General features: G+C 37.9%; 1 long non-coding RNA gene across 5 annotated transcripts in view; it reads right to left on the reverse strand.

The window, feature by feature from the left end:
* Positions 1–15,248, reverse strand: part of LOC109502511 — a 242,675-nt gene that overhangs the window by 173,034 nt on the left and 54,393 nt on the right. For 3 of the 5 annotated variants that reach the window (XR_006582802.1, XR_006582799.1, XR_006582801.1), the window contains 4 exons: positions 13,309–13,446; positions 11,516–11,595; positions 9,338–9,433; positions 8,065–8,326 (listed from right to left, as the gene is read on the reverse strand). This is a non-coding gene — a long non-coding RNA (uncharacterized LOC109502511). Of the gene's footprint in view, positions 1–1,144; positions 2,313–8,064; positions 8,327–9,334; positions 9,434–11,515; positions 11,596–13,308; positions 13,447–15,248 lie in introns of those variants that run through there. The other 2 variants (XR_002161134.3, XR_006582800.1) reach the window with 2 other exon arrangements.

Consider the following 15,248-nt stretch of genomic DNA (forward strand, 5'->3'; position numbering starts at 1 on the left):
CTTGGATTCTCCAAAATCACTGATCCTCTCAATCTCATTTTATTGTGATACAGAATATAAATTTAAACAAACTAGAAGCTCCGTCAAAAGATTCTTCCCACCAGATGAGATATTCTAAAATACAATTATAGGATTTTAAAACAAAATCATGTACAACATTTACATTCTCATCACTTAATCTTTCCAATTGTTTCCTTTGTAGGAATAAAATGCAATTACTACCTGTTTTCATGTTTTGTCTTCAAAAATTGCAGTTCCCTTCAAAGCTTCAAAAGTTGCAATCCCACTCTAATGCTGTGATTAACTACTTCTAATTGTTTTTTAACAACATGAAATATTAGAAAAATTGGTTACAAGAAAAGCAATATAAAGGACAATTAGAATGATTTACAAAATTATTCCATTTAAGCTCAAACATACCTGAAATTGAATTTGTGATGTGTCATAGGAAGAGAAAATATAGACTGTCATGATGATGATGTATGTGTTCAGTATCAACTCTTTCAAAAAATTTTTGTGTTTTTTTTAATTTAATGTTTATTTTTGAGAAAGAGAGAGAGAGCATGAGCAGGGGAGGGGCAGAGAGAGGGAGGCACAGAATCCTAAGCAGGTTCCAAATTCTGAGCTGTAGCACAGAGTCCAACGCAGGGCTCAAACTCACAAACCATGAGATCATGACCTGAGCTGAAGTCAGATGCCTAACCGACTGAGCCACCCAGGAGCCCCATTCAAAAAATTTTTGTAATTCAGTTCCCTGTGTATGTATAGAATATTTGTAAATTTGGATAATTATTGCTTTATTTCAAAGAATAGAATGCTATATAGCTTATTTGAATTATAAATTATGAATGTACCATAACAAATTTCCTGTATATAGCTCCTCCATAAATTTCTTAATTAATTGGGAAACATTTTTTTTACCATATAATTATACTACACAAAATTTGTAATCGTATTATCTCCATGAAAAAATACCTCTTCAGTGTTCACCTTTACAAATAAATTAACAAAGATATGGGCTGCCTGGGTGGCTCAGTCGGTTAAGCATCTGACTTCCACTCAGGTCATGAACTCTGTGAGTTCAAGCCCTTGCCAGGGCCCATGCTGACAGCTCAGAGCCTGGAGCCTGCTTTGGATTCTGTGTCTTACTCTCTCTGCCCCTCCCCTGCTCGCTCTCTCTCTTTCCCTCACTCTCTCTCTCTCTCTCTCTCTCAAAAATAAATGGACATCAAAACAATTTTTGTTAAATAAATTAACAAAGATGTTCGAAATAATGCTATTTCACTTTCAATATAATGAACTTCCAGAAGTTTTACTTAAATTCTGTGAATTGGATTGAAAAAGAATCAATCCATTCCCGGAATATAGCTGATTTCTAAATTTGAAATTTGATGACTGATATAAATGTATATGAGCTTATTCTACTATAGAAATGACATCTGTGTCTGTTTAAATGGGAATGAAATTCTACTATGAAAGCAACATAGGAACAGCTATCACTGCACATTTCATAGGCATACAGGAAATCTTAGAATTTCCACAGCAAAGTTTTTTTTAGTTTATTTATTCATTTTTGAGAGCAAGAGAGAAAGGGGGGCAGAGAGAGAGGGAGACAGAGAATCCCAAGCAGGCTCTGCACCATCAGCACAGAGCCCAACATGGGGCTCAAACTTATGAACCATGAGATCATGACCTGAGGTTAAACCAAGAAACAAACGCTTAATGGACTGAGCCACCCAGAGTCCCCAACAGCAAACTTAATTTACAAGAATCATGTGATCTAGATAAAAACTCATGTGTCTCAAAGTGACACATAAGTGTACCTTCTATAGCTATATGTGTTAAATCATATTTTGGCCCAGCATTTGTAAACTAATAATATGGGAGGTTATTCTTATTGTGGCATAATGTGCACAACATAGGATTTACCATTTAACTATTTTTAACCATCAATTTAGTGACATTAAGTACATTCACAATGTTCTGCAACCGTAACTATTATCCAATACTTTTTCATCATTCCAAACAGAAATTCTGTGCCCATTAAACAATAACTACCATTTTCCCTCTTCCGGACCCCTAATACCCTCTATTCTGCTCTTTGTCCTTATGGCTAGGTACCTCATATAACAGAGATAATTTTACTTCTTCCTTTTCAGTTTGGATGTTGTTTATTTCTTTGTCTTGTCTGACTGTTCTTGCCAGGACTTCCAGTGATGGGTTGAATGGAGATGGTGATAGCGGGCACCCTTGTCTTAGTCTTGATCTTAGAAGGAAAGCTTTCAACTACTCTCTGTTGAGTCTGATGTTAGCTGTGGGTTTATAATACAGGGCCCTTACTGTGTTGAAGTATGTTCCATCTATACTCAATTTGTTGGGAATTTTTATCATCAAAGCGTGTTCAATTTTGTCAAAAGCTTGTCAGTTGTAACAATATGGACAAAACTTCAGGGCATTATGCTAACTGAAATAAGTCAGAGAAAAGCAAATACTGTATGACCTCATATATGGTCATTTAAAAAATAAAATTCATAGAAACATTGTAGATTGGTGGTTGCTGGGGCAAAAGTGTGTGGGAAACAGGTGAAGGTGGTCAAATTACGATGTTCTGTTATATGACCAGTAAGTTCTGGGAGTCTAATATACAGTATGGTGACTATATTTAACAACAGTGTATTGTATTTTGGAAGTTGCTAAGAGAATAAATTTTAAAATTTCTCATCACACATACAAAAATATAACTGAGATATGACCTTATTGTAGTACTCATTTCACAAAATATATGCATGTCAAATAATTTTCTGGTACATGTTAAACTTAATGTTATATGTCAATTATATCTAAATAAAATTGGAAAAAATAATAAATTTTAATTTAAAATATTTCTGGCACTATGTTTCAACATCTAAATAATTTATTTTTTTAATTTTTTAATGTTTACTCATTTTTTGATAGACAGAGACAGAGTGTGAGGAGGGGAGGGGCAGAGAGAGAGAGGGAGACACAGAATCTGAAACAGGCTCCAGGCTCTGAGCTGTCAGCACAGAGCCCGACGCGGGGCTCGAACTCACGGACCATGAAATCATGACCTGAGCCAAAGTCAGACGCCTAACTGACTGAGCCACCCAGGCACCCTTCTAAATAACTGTTTAAATTAATATTGCTTTAATTTAAGGTTTTCTGTTCTCAAATGTCTATATGGTAGAGACCATTTTTACATGGGATTGAATTATATAAACTTATCATAACTTATTGCTTTATAATAATAATAAACATGTATTTATTATAACAGTTTCTTACCACAGAAAATCTATGAAAATTTTAGTATAATCCTATCACAGAAAACTGATTTACCATTATGGTCACTTATTATTACTTAAAAACACAAAATAACGTGTTATGAAAAATGCAGAATAATTTAGGATTTTTGTTAAAATTACCATGAATTATTATTTCTAGTTCCTTAATCCCAAAGATTAATATCACTTTGGGACTTGGAAACATTATTAGAGAGTGGTCTTTTGTGTATCTACTACAGGTTTTTCTTCTGTGGTTACCATGAGGTTTATATTAAATATCTTATAGTTATAGCAACCCATTTCAACTTGATAACAACTTAACTTCTATAGCATATGAAAACTATATACTTTTACTTCTTTCCTTTTCATCACATTTTAGGCTATTAATGTTACAGTTTACATCCTTTGTATACAATAATGAATTATTGCAGTTGTAGCTATTTTTAGTGTTTATTTTTCTTTAACTTTTAAACTAGAGTTGTGATTTACACACCACCATTACCTTGTTAGGGAATCTGATTTAACTATATTTACCTTTACTGGTGATTTTTATACATTTGTTTTTCCAATGTTAATTAACATCACTTCAATTTAACTAGCAGAACACTGCTCAGTATTTCTTATATGGCAAGTCTAATGGTGATAAACTCCCTCAGTTTTATTTGTCTGGGAAAGTATTTTTCTCTCTTTCATTTCTGAAGGATAACTTTGCTGGACATAGCATTCTTGGTTGATAGGATTTCTTTTCTTTCAATATTTTGAATAAATCATTTCACCCACCCTGGCCTGCAAAGTTTATGCTGATAAATCCTCTCATGGCCTACTGGGTGTGCCCACATAGGTGATGAGTTGTCTTCCTATGGCTGCTTTCAAATTTTCCTTTTTATCTGACTTTTAACAATTTAATTATAATGTGTCTCAGTTTAGCCCTTTTAGGATTGAAACTTTTGGGGGTGTTTTGAGCCTCATGAATCTGGATGTACATTTATTTTCCTAAGTTTCAGAGTGTTTCAATAGAAAGCCCAGTTTTCAATAGTTGAAATACATTCACTTCCTCTTTTTCTCTCTCTTCTCCTTCCAGGATTCCTATAATGCATAAATTTTATTTTATTTTGCTGATGTCCCATAAATTCTATAAATTCTCTTCACAGTGTTTCATTCTTTTTTCCTTTTTGCTCCCCTGACTGGATAATTGCCAATAGAAATTGGAAATTGATCTTCCTTCTGCTTTTTGAAGTCTGCTGTCAAAGCTCTCTGTTGAATTCTTTAGTTTAGTCATTGTATTCTTCAGCTTTGGTATTTCCACTTAGTTTGCCTGATGATTTCTATTTCTTTGTTAAAATTCTCATTTTGTTCATAAATCCTTTCCCTAATTTCATTTAGTTGTCTGTTTCTATAGTCTCGTAGTTCACTGAATTTCTTTAAGAGGATTATTCTAATGTTTTTGATAGTTCAATGATCTCCACTTTTCAGGGTCATTTAGGGGAGCTTTATTAGTTCTCATTGGTGGCGTCATATTTACTTGACTCTTACCTCATATCCTTGTGTTGGCATCTGTGTTGCATCCACGCGACTCCTGAAACAGAATGCTACGGGCACCAGTGACAGTTGCAACAAAGTTTATTACAATAAGAGGCAAGGCCGACCGATCTGGACCAACACTCTTGATAAGAGTGTGGCCCCGAACAGCCGGGGTACAGAGTTTTTAAAGTCGATCACGTCGTTTTATCATTATCTGGGAACAGAACAGAGCAACAGTTCCCAGATGAGTTAGAAACAGTTGCCAGATGAGTCAGAAACAGTTATCGAATGAGGTGATTATTTTCGATTTTCTGCCGCTAAGTTGCAACCAGTGGATCTCCTTGACCTTGTCTCTGATGCTCTTTTTTGAGGTTTTGTTTCCTTCATTGGTAAAGCCTGATTCACAAGAGTATGAAGTATGATTTACAAGAGTAAAAGCAAGGTTGTTATCTTTTGACCTTCAGTGTCAGAACAAAGTTGTTATCTTTCAAGCTAAGCGTTAGCCCTACAGTACAATTTAACCCTTACAATCTGCATATTAGTAAACAGTCTCCTCATCCAGATTTTGTAGGTTTTGTTTCATCCAGGAAAGGCCTTCACCAACCAGCTCAGCTTAGGGTACTGGATCAGCTCGTAGCATCTGTGAGCAAATGGAGCTTGCCACGTCTAGTTGAGTGAGGCCACTGCCCTTGCCCTTGCCCTTGGCGGGATAGAGTTTGTCGCTGGTTGAGTTGGCCTTCAGGCTGGACTCTGTATTCAAGTAGTGCTGCTATGTGTACTACCTGGTTGTGCAAGACTTCTGGGTTGTTTTCCATGTTTAGATGATGCCATTCTCTGGGGTCTGCAGTCACCTCTGGTTGGGTACGGTTGTAGGCTGTGTTCCCCACAGGACAGTGCCACTGGTGAGATTTTGCAATGGGATAGGGTTTTGGGCTACACTCTGCAATCCTCCCTGTTCAGGTAATGCACCTCAGGCTGTCCTCACCAACCTGGATGTTATAGCTGCCTAGACTCTGCATTTAGGCACAGCCACAGGTCTGGACTTCATGGTCAGATGGGCCTCAGTTTGTGTTCTGCAATTAGGGCAGCAGACTGTGTCTCTAATACTGAGTAGGCTTGTAGGTTGGGCCTGGCAGCTGGGTGCTTACCATAAGCTGGGCTCCAAAGCTCCTCAGGGAATTTCAGGCTCCCTGCCTGTGTGGGGTTAGAGGCTATGTTCAACAGTTGGGCAGGGCTGTTGGCATGGCTCCCTGCCAGGCAGAGCCCTAAGATATCTTCTGCTGATTTAGGGTGTTGTGGCCACTATCCCCAGAGCAGTGGGTCTGGATGCTATGCTCAGCGGTTGAACAGAACTTTGAATTTATTCTTCTGTTCAGGCAAGGCCATAAAATGTGCTTCACAGCCAATGTGGCCCTGTGGCTGGAGAACCAAATTAGGCTGAAATGCCAACCAACCTTCCTGGCCTGACAGGGTCACTGGCTTGAGTCTGCTGATCCACAGAGCTGCTGGCTAGGATCTCTGCTCAGGTGCTGCTGCAAGCAGGAATGAAACCTGCCAAGATGTAAATGCTGGATGCTTTAAGCCACATTCTGCTTATCTGCCTCTACCTTAACCCCAGTAGCTGAGCTTCACAGATTCTCCTCATGATCCCTGTGAGGAAGGACCCAAGTGGGCCTCCTAGGAAGCATCCCACAATGCTGGGGAAGTTGGATGTCCACCTTAGTTCCTCTTTTTCCCACTGGAGATACTGTAGGGCCAAGGAGGCCCTCCCAGTATGGCACTGTGCCCTTCCGGGGAGGGGCAATGTGATTAAAGTGAAACCATTCCTCTTACCTTTCAAATGCAATCCGGCTCAGGCTCTATTGTACAGGGGTACAGGCGAGTGCTACAGCCCCATCCCTGGATGCTGCAGTTTCACAATGGTGCCCTTTCTATGCATACTGGCTAGTTGGTCTTCATATTAAAAGGACTGAAGTTAGGAACTAGTATAATGACCTATATTACATCTTGATGATGTCATCCTTTAAGCTCCTTTAAGCTATTATTCTTAAAATGAAATTTTAAAATACACAAAGCAGGGGCATCTGGGTGACTCAGTCGGTGAAGCATTCAACTCTTGATTTCAGCTCAGGTCATGAGCTCATGGTTTTGTGAGTTCCAGCCCCATGTCAAACTCTGTGCTGACAGCATGGAGTCTTCTTGGGATTCTCTCTCTCTCTCTCTCTCTCTCTCTGTCTGTCTCTCTCTCTCTCTCTGTCTCTCTCTCTGTCTCTCTCTCTCTCTCTCTCTCTGCCCCTCCCCCACTCATGTTCCCTCTCCCTCTCTCTCTGTCTCTCAAAATAAATAAACTTTAAAAAAATAAGATAGAATAAAATAAAATACACAAAGCAGTAATTCCTTGATAATCTTGACCTTTGTTTTATGTAAAAATATTCCAGACATAAAACATGTTTCATTTTGCATTTTTCTTGATTGGATTTTTAAGAGTGGCTCTAAAAGTATCTTCAAGTTAGACATTGTAGTATATATTCTTTCATAGAAGTTTATTTCCTTTTGTAAAAGTGAAAATCTCTTTTGTCCTTGCTCTGATTTTGGTTTTGTCATTGAAGTTAATACTGCTTTTGCTAATTCAGAGTTTAAATCAATTTCTGATTTCATTTAGAGAATTCCACACAATGTTCGCAACTTTTTCTCTTCACCTGTCCTCCTTTAAAGTATTTAAGGTGCACCTGGGTGGCTCAGTCGGTTGGGCATCCAACTTTGGCTCAGGTCATGATCTCGTGGTTTGTGGGTTCAAGCCCCACATCGGGCTCTGTGCTGACAACTCAGAGCCTGGAGCCTGCTTCGGATTCTGTCTCTCCCTCTCTCTCTGCCTCTCTCTCTCTCTCTATCTCTCAAAAATAAGTAAGCATTTAAAAAAAGTTTTTTTTAATAATAAAGTATTTAAAAGAACTGTGGCCTACAGAGAACATTCAAACCCTGGGAAATGACAGTGAAGATTATTGAGCTGTATTCAAGTACCAGATTATTCAGATGGCCTAGCAAGGCGACAGCACTACACAGAATATCACACGTCAAAATTGCTAATTTAATAACTTATTTTGTTTTCAGAATTTGCTGTTTCTTGGAATGCCATTTAACTGTCTTGGAACTCCACACATAAGTTTTGTGTATTGTGTGTTGTTAAATATAAACTTATGCCTTTTTTCTTTTTTTTTTTTTTTTTTTTGCAAGAATGACTCACCATTAGTGGCAGACAGGGTCAAGACCATACACTTATGAAATGGCAGTAACTCCAGCATGACTGACTGATGAGATCATGACCACCTTTCTCCATCACGTTCCTGTCCCTCCTCCCTCAGGTTAGATGACTGCTGTTCAAGTGTCCAGAATAGTTGCTCTCTACCCTCCCTGGTTCTCAGACTCCACGATTCTCCGGTGACCCATGCCAGTTAACACATTACACAAATGCACAAAAGTGGGCATGAGCCGACTTGTCAGCCTTCCTGAAACAGAGGACAAAATTATACATTTAATTATATATTTATTCCACTTTCAGAGTAGTTGAACCCCAGAAAAAAAATTGCCCAGGGAGACACATTACACTGGAGGTTTGAAATATTGGATTGGGGAACTATTTGAATGCTTGTATATCACGTCAGGAAAGGAAATCAAATGACCTTGAAGCCACTTAGAGCCTTAAAATACTGCTAAGGTTTTTATGCCAGGGATTAGCCGCTTAAGCCACTGCCACTGGCTGTAAGCATTATGATATTCTGAGGCTGATATGAGCCTCGGTACTGTTCAGGGCTTAGTTACTATGGAAAAAAGAAAAGTCAGATTAAGCTGTCAGACCCACAAAATTAACATGTGCACCTAATTGGCTTAGTTTATTATTATTATTATTCATACAATTACAATTTGTGTCTATAGAAAATATGGCCATTATTTTTAAATTGCTATTTTGGAAAGGCAAGTTATCAATATTAGCACTGTGACAGAAGTAAAGAAAATTCATAAAATGTACAGAAATACAGCTAAATCCAAAATGGGCATATCAGTACATAAGTAGGAACACATTTTCAAGTTTCTTGATATGCTTGGCCTCTATCCCATACCACTAATTACTTCTTAGCTCAAATGGGCAAAATCGTTAGCAATTTGCTTGGCAATAGGTGAAAAGATATGTTTCTTTTTTTCTTTCCCTGTGGAAAATTGTCTGCATTGTACTGCAATGCTGAGCAAGTTATTCTTAGCAGCACGTCTCCTCAGACATTTTACGGCAGCTTGGGGAATATTAAATGTATGATTAATAAATAATTACAACTATGTGTCCAATCTTTAGCTCCATATTCAAAAGGAGCTTTGACTGTGTGAGGCATTTGAGAGGGTTTCTGAAAACAATATATTTATACATTTTAATTTAGATTTATTCCAGCGTTAAAGTACAAATATTTACATATTCTGAGCATATTTTACATATAGAATTATTTTAACCATTATCAGTATACAACTACCTCCAGGGAGAAATGCAGTAAGGAATTTAGCAGCAGGAAAACATAGTAAACAACAATTTAGGACAGAAGGTAAAGAGCATCGTAAACATGGAGAATCTGAAATTAGAGAAAGAATTTTTAATTAGGTGGAATGTAATCACTCAGCTGGAATTTGTCTACGTTACCAAAACAGGAGCATTTCGTTATTGTTGCGGAAAGTGCTTTCAAGATATTTCATTAACAAACCAAGCAGAAAATCTTATTTCAGTCTTTCAGTCTTATTCACTGCCTCTCTCCCTCTCTCTCTCTCTCTCTCTCTCTCTCTCTCTCTCTCTCTCCACCTAAGAATACAGTGCAATATGAGCTTAGCTTATCTGTTATTGTGCAGTGATATGATATTGGAATGATTATATCATTTGCAGCATGCTATAATCATGGTGAGCTTAGTTCCTGCATTTTCTGGAAAACTCCCAAATTCCTACTTGATCAATTCTATATGTTATCTTTAGGTTCCAAAGTTAAGGTCACTACTTGACTATAAAACAAAAAGCTGTCCCTGAATAAGAGAACACTTCTAGTTCCAGCTATACCACTCAGTTTGTGCTCAAAAATGTTTCTTAAGCACTTTGGGTTGCAGTCCCTACCCCCCTTTTTATGCAAAGGCATTAATGCTAGAATACCAAACAGCCTCATTCCATGGCTTAACTAGTATTAAGCAGCATGGCATAGCAGTTACAAACAGACTGGTATTTGTGTGCTTGAACATGAATCCCAGCTCTGCTAATCCCAGCTCTGTGTGACCCTGGGCAAACGATTTAACCACTCTGTGCTTCACCTTCCTCTGTAAAACAGGCTTGAGGATAATGGTAATTTCTCATGGAGTTATTATACGAGGCTTTGATCAGTGGATACAAATGAAGCACCTAGAACAGTGCAGAAGAGTAAAGGTGATACATGTATTGGTGAAATAAACACACGTGAGAAAGGACAGCATATGAACTCAAATTCTCTATTAATTCAGTTATTCAGCTGATGTGCTCTCTTTGTACTCCAGCTCATACACCCCTAACAAATGCGTTTGTTCTGTATAACTATGAGGAAAAGAAGTAGTGAAGTTAAGAAACTTGCCCACAGTCTCAGCTAATCAGTAACACTCACTATTTAAATCCTTATATGTCCGATTTCAAATATGTGCTATCTCAACTCTGCTTCCCCAAGGTACCTAGAGATTTTGCAAGCTGATTATTAACCCTATTATAATATGTCTTGGCTCTAAATTCATTGTAACAAGCATAATTTTTGCACATGACGTAACTGAAAAGCAAATGTTTGCCTTCTCACAATAAAGAATATGGATGGCAGAACCAGATTCTAGAGCAAGACTGCCTATGTTCACAATATCAGCACTACCACTGTCTGCATGACCGTGGGAAGGTTATTTAAATATTAAATTAATTAATAAAAATAAAGCATTAGAGGAGTGCCTGGGTGGTTCAACCAGTTAAGCGTCCAACTCTTGATTTCAGCTCAGATCAGGATCTCATGGTTTATGGGATGGAGCCCCGTACTGGGCTGTGTGCTGACAGCATGGATCCTGCTCAGGATTCTCTCTCTCCCGCTCTCTCTCTGTCCCTCCCCAATTTGTGTGCATGCACATGCTCTCTCTCTCTCTCTCTCTCTCTCTCTCTCTCTCAAAATAAACTTAATAAATAAATAAATAAATAAATAAATAAAGCATTAGAATAGTGCCTGGCACATAGGAAGCACTGTAGAAATGTTTCTTGTTAACACACTTATCATGACTACTACTATTCAGGAGGCCTGGGATGGCCATGTTAGAGAAAAGATGTTTAATGGTACTTCATTAATATAATTATTGTCCCACAGAAATAAGTAAATGTGTTTCCAGCTTTCATTCAAATAGAAAGTCATTCTTCTTGTCAAAGGGATTTAATCTTCCTTCTTTACAAACCATTGCTGTAGTGTTAAGGACATTGATGCCTGAAGAAAGACACTTAAAATGTTCAGCTTAGAGATACACACAGCTGGGGATTATACAGGCCCAACTAAAAATAAAAATGTTAAAAGGAGGCAAAGCTTTCCACAGAAACTAGCTGTTAAAGAGTCATTATTTAATAACTAGTCTTGATCAAGTACATAAACAAAAAACTAAAACTGAATGGCAGAGGTCTGACTGACCTGGATGGATGAGAAAAATGTCATGTGCAGGAGGTGAAGACTGGAACAGAGGCATCCCCTTGGCCACACCTGGTCAAAGCCTATGGAAAGCAATGAGCAAAGAAGAAGAGAAACCTGATTTCAGAAATCTTATATAGTCTTAAAAGTTTGTCATCTGGGACCGCCTGGGTGGCTCAGTCAGTTAAGCTTCCGCCTTCCACTCAGGTCATGATCTCTCAAGCCCCTCATCGGGCTCTGTGCTGACAGCTCAGAGGCTGGAGCCTGCCTCGGATTCTGTGACTCCCTCTCTCTCTGCCCCTCCCCTGCTCACGCTCTGTCTCTCTCAAAAATAAGCATTAAAAAAAATTTTGGGGGGGTGCCTGGGTGGCTTAGTCAGTTAAGCGTCCGACTTCAGCTCAGGTCATGATCTCACAGTTTGTGAGTTCAAGCCTCATGTCAGGCTCTATGTTGACAGCGTGGAGCCTGGAACCTGCTTCAGATTCTGTGTCTCCCTCTCTCTCCACCCCTCTCCCACTTGCTCTCTCTCTCTCTCTCTCTCTCTCTCTCAAAAATATAAACGTAAAAAAACCTTTTTTAAGTTTATCATCTGTTTATAAACAGTATATAGCTCTTAGTACAGAATGTAGCCTTAGTTATTGTCCATATTCACAGAATCCTAAATCTAAAAGTCCTTTCAGCTGTTGTAAAAGAAAGTGGCCCAAATAGGCTGGACCTCACTCAGCTGTTAAATTGAGATTCTGGTGTTCATTCTGTACAAAAAGCTAGCACTTGCAATATTGTCTCTTAATAAGGCTTATTTCTGAGTGGGCTTTTCTTAGATTTGTCTTGGTCGAGTTTTAGTTTCCCATTTGCTTTTTCTTTTGTTTTCAGAAGAGGAAAAAACTTGAACAGATTTGTTGAGAGACTCAGTGAATGGGTCACTAAGAGGATTGTAGATTTTAATAGACTCTTCTCTTGCCTTCCCACGCAGCTAGCTATTTCCTAAAACCCTAAGTTTGAAGGATTTGAAATAGAACTTTAAATATTATAGAGCTGAATCATCAAAGGGTTTTAAACCTGCCACTGGATGAAGGACAGAAAAAGGACCATCTGATCTAATGCCATGAATTCTTAGCACTGAGGATGGTTCCCTGGAGCAGAACAGTGAAAAACAGGAAAGGAAATGCTTAATTGAACCAAAATAGGCTACTATGATACACATGGAAAGCAAAGCTTTAAAATGACAAATTAAAATAAAGGGCAAAGAAAGTAAAGGTGACGTTAACTTTCTTTCCTGGAGGCTGCTAATTTATCTAGGGCAATGGCTCTCTGATGCTAGAATAAGCACTGGTACATAATGATGTTTTCGATGGTTCCCCACAAAGTGAGGACAAAGTGGTGAGTTTCTTCATTATGTGTATTTTTTTTAATTTAAAGAATTATTCCTTATTCTGGGAGTGTGTTCTATTAGCTTTGTTTTGTATTAAAATATCCTTTAATTGGAAGAGATGGTGATATCATATGAGAGTTTATTTTTTCATTCCAAAGCCCTTACTGCTCAAAATTAAGGCTCCACAACACCATGTTCTCCCCCAATCAATATATATATATATATACACACACACACACACACACACACACACACACACACATATACAACAACTAAATCAGTCCTTTTCCAGAGGTGAATCAGAATTCCCTTAGAAGTAGTTTCAAAATAGACACTGCCACTCCCCTTCTGTTGTGAGCTCTCAAAAGGAAAGTGGAAGGAAGAGGAAGGGAGATATGTATTTTTATATGATTCTGATACAGACCCTAATTGACATCCACAGTTCTCAGGAGAGTATGATCAACTATCATCCTTGGAAGACCCATATCTTCTTTGCTTTTGTCTTTTTCTTGAATGCATTCACCTCTGTGGACAGGAGACAAATATTTTGCAATGCAGTTTCCTAAATAAGAGGAATAATATTTCAGGAAACAAGTTTCTATGCTGCACATAAAAAAGATCTTTGAAGGGGAAGCTTCAAGCAAACGACAGTTCTTTTCATAAAGAAATCATAATATGAAAACTCTAGGGATATAACAAATATATTCTCGACTGTGGTGGCAAGCTAAATAAAGTCCTTGAGCTAATTTTAATGGAAAAAGTTTCCACGTACACACTGAGTAAGTAGACATACTCTATAAATATATATTTCTTGAGCTCTAAAAAGCTACATGGGGGAATGCTAGAACAAATATTCAAATTGTGTGAGATGGGTGAAAGTGTAAAAGTAAACCCAGATTTCTTTAACACTGTGAAGCAAAATAAAATGTTTAGGAGACTGAGTTCCTATCTGTCCTTGAATAGATCAGTCTAATATCATTTTTTGCTCTAATCTAGCTCATTTCTTCACTGGTCTATATACAACTTTTTTCCTTATTTATTAATTGATTTGCATGATAGGCTTTGCTTCCTTATACATATTATTGCAACTAAAGCTGTATACCCTGTCCCACCCTTCCCCCAACTCCAATGCTACCATAAACTGTGTCTTAACTCATCCAGTGCAAATCCTGATCATTCTCTAATGCCTATCTTGTTTGCACAAACACTGAACACTTAGTATGTGCCAGGCACTTGCTAGGTTCCATAGGGCAATGAACGGCAAATATAACCTTTAAGCGAATTGTATTACAGGTGTGAAATATAGCCTGAAATAAGTCTTGAATAGAAACATGGAGCTTCATTAGAGGTCATGCAATAATCTAGGACAATGATTGTCAAAGTGTGGTCTCCAAATCAGCAAAATCAGAATCACCTAGCAACTTGTTAGAAATGCAAATCTCCTGCCCCATTTCAGACCTACCACATCACAAAACACAGGCCCCATCCCAGAAGTCTACACTGTAGCAAGCCTTCCAGGAGATGGTGGTGCAATTGATGCACACTAAAGTTTGTGAACCACTGACTTAGCAGAAGAATAGTAGGAGACAAGATTAGTGGCTGTGGATTTGGAGAGCAGAAAACACATTTTCCAGATGTTACTGACCTGAAGATGACAAGGAAAAAGTGAAATAACATTTGAGGTTTATGATTTGTGTGATTAATGCCTAGTGGAGCCTTTCACAGACATAGAAATATAAGAAAATATCAGGTTTGGGGTGGTCAGTATATAAAATAGATGGTTGCTTCATGTTGAGATGTGTCAAATCTGACATATTGGACATTTAAGTGGAGATGTTCAGAATAGCAGGACAATAGAGAGATCTGAGCAGAAGTAAAGGGATTAAGAGAAAGGTGATCTTAGGAGTGATTAAAGTTGAAGAGCTAATAAAAAAAGGGAGGGAGGAAGATATGATTTCACTTATACGTGGAATATTAGTAAGCTAAACAAGTGGACAAACAATAAACACAAACCATAATGAGGTACCACCTTACACCTGGCAGAATGGCTAAAATCAAAAACACAAGAAATAACAACTGTTGGCGAGGATGTAGAGAAAAGGAAACCTTATGTTCATGGGAATGAAAATTGGTGTAGCCACTGTGGAAACCAAGTGTAGAGGTTCCTCAAAAAATTAAAAATAGAAATACTATATGATCCAATAATTCCACCACTGGATATTTACCCAAAGAAAACAGAAACACTAATTCAAAAAGATATATACACTCCGATGTTTGTTGCAGCATTATTTATAATAGCCAAGATATGGAAGCAACCTAAGTGCCCATTGGTGGATAAATAAAGAAGACAATGTATAGATATAC

Source organism: Felis catus, chromosome C1 (assembly GCF_018350175.1).
Source record: "Felis catus isolate Fca126 chromosome C1, F.catus_Fca126_mat1.0, whole genome shotgun sequence".
Taxonomy (NCBI): Eukaryota; Metazoa; Chordata; class Mammalia; order Carnivora; family Felidae; genus Felis; species Felis catus.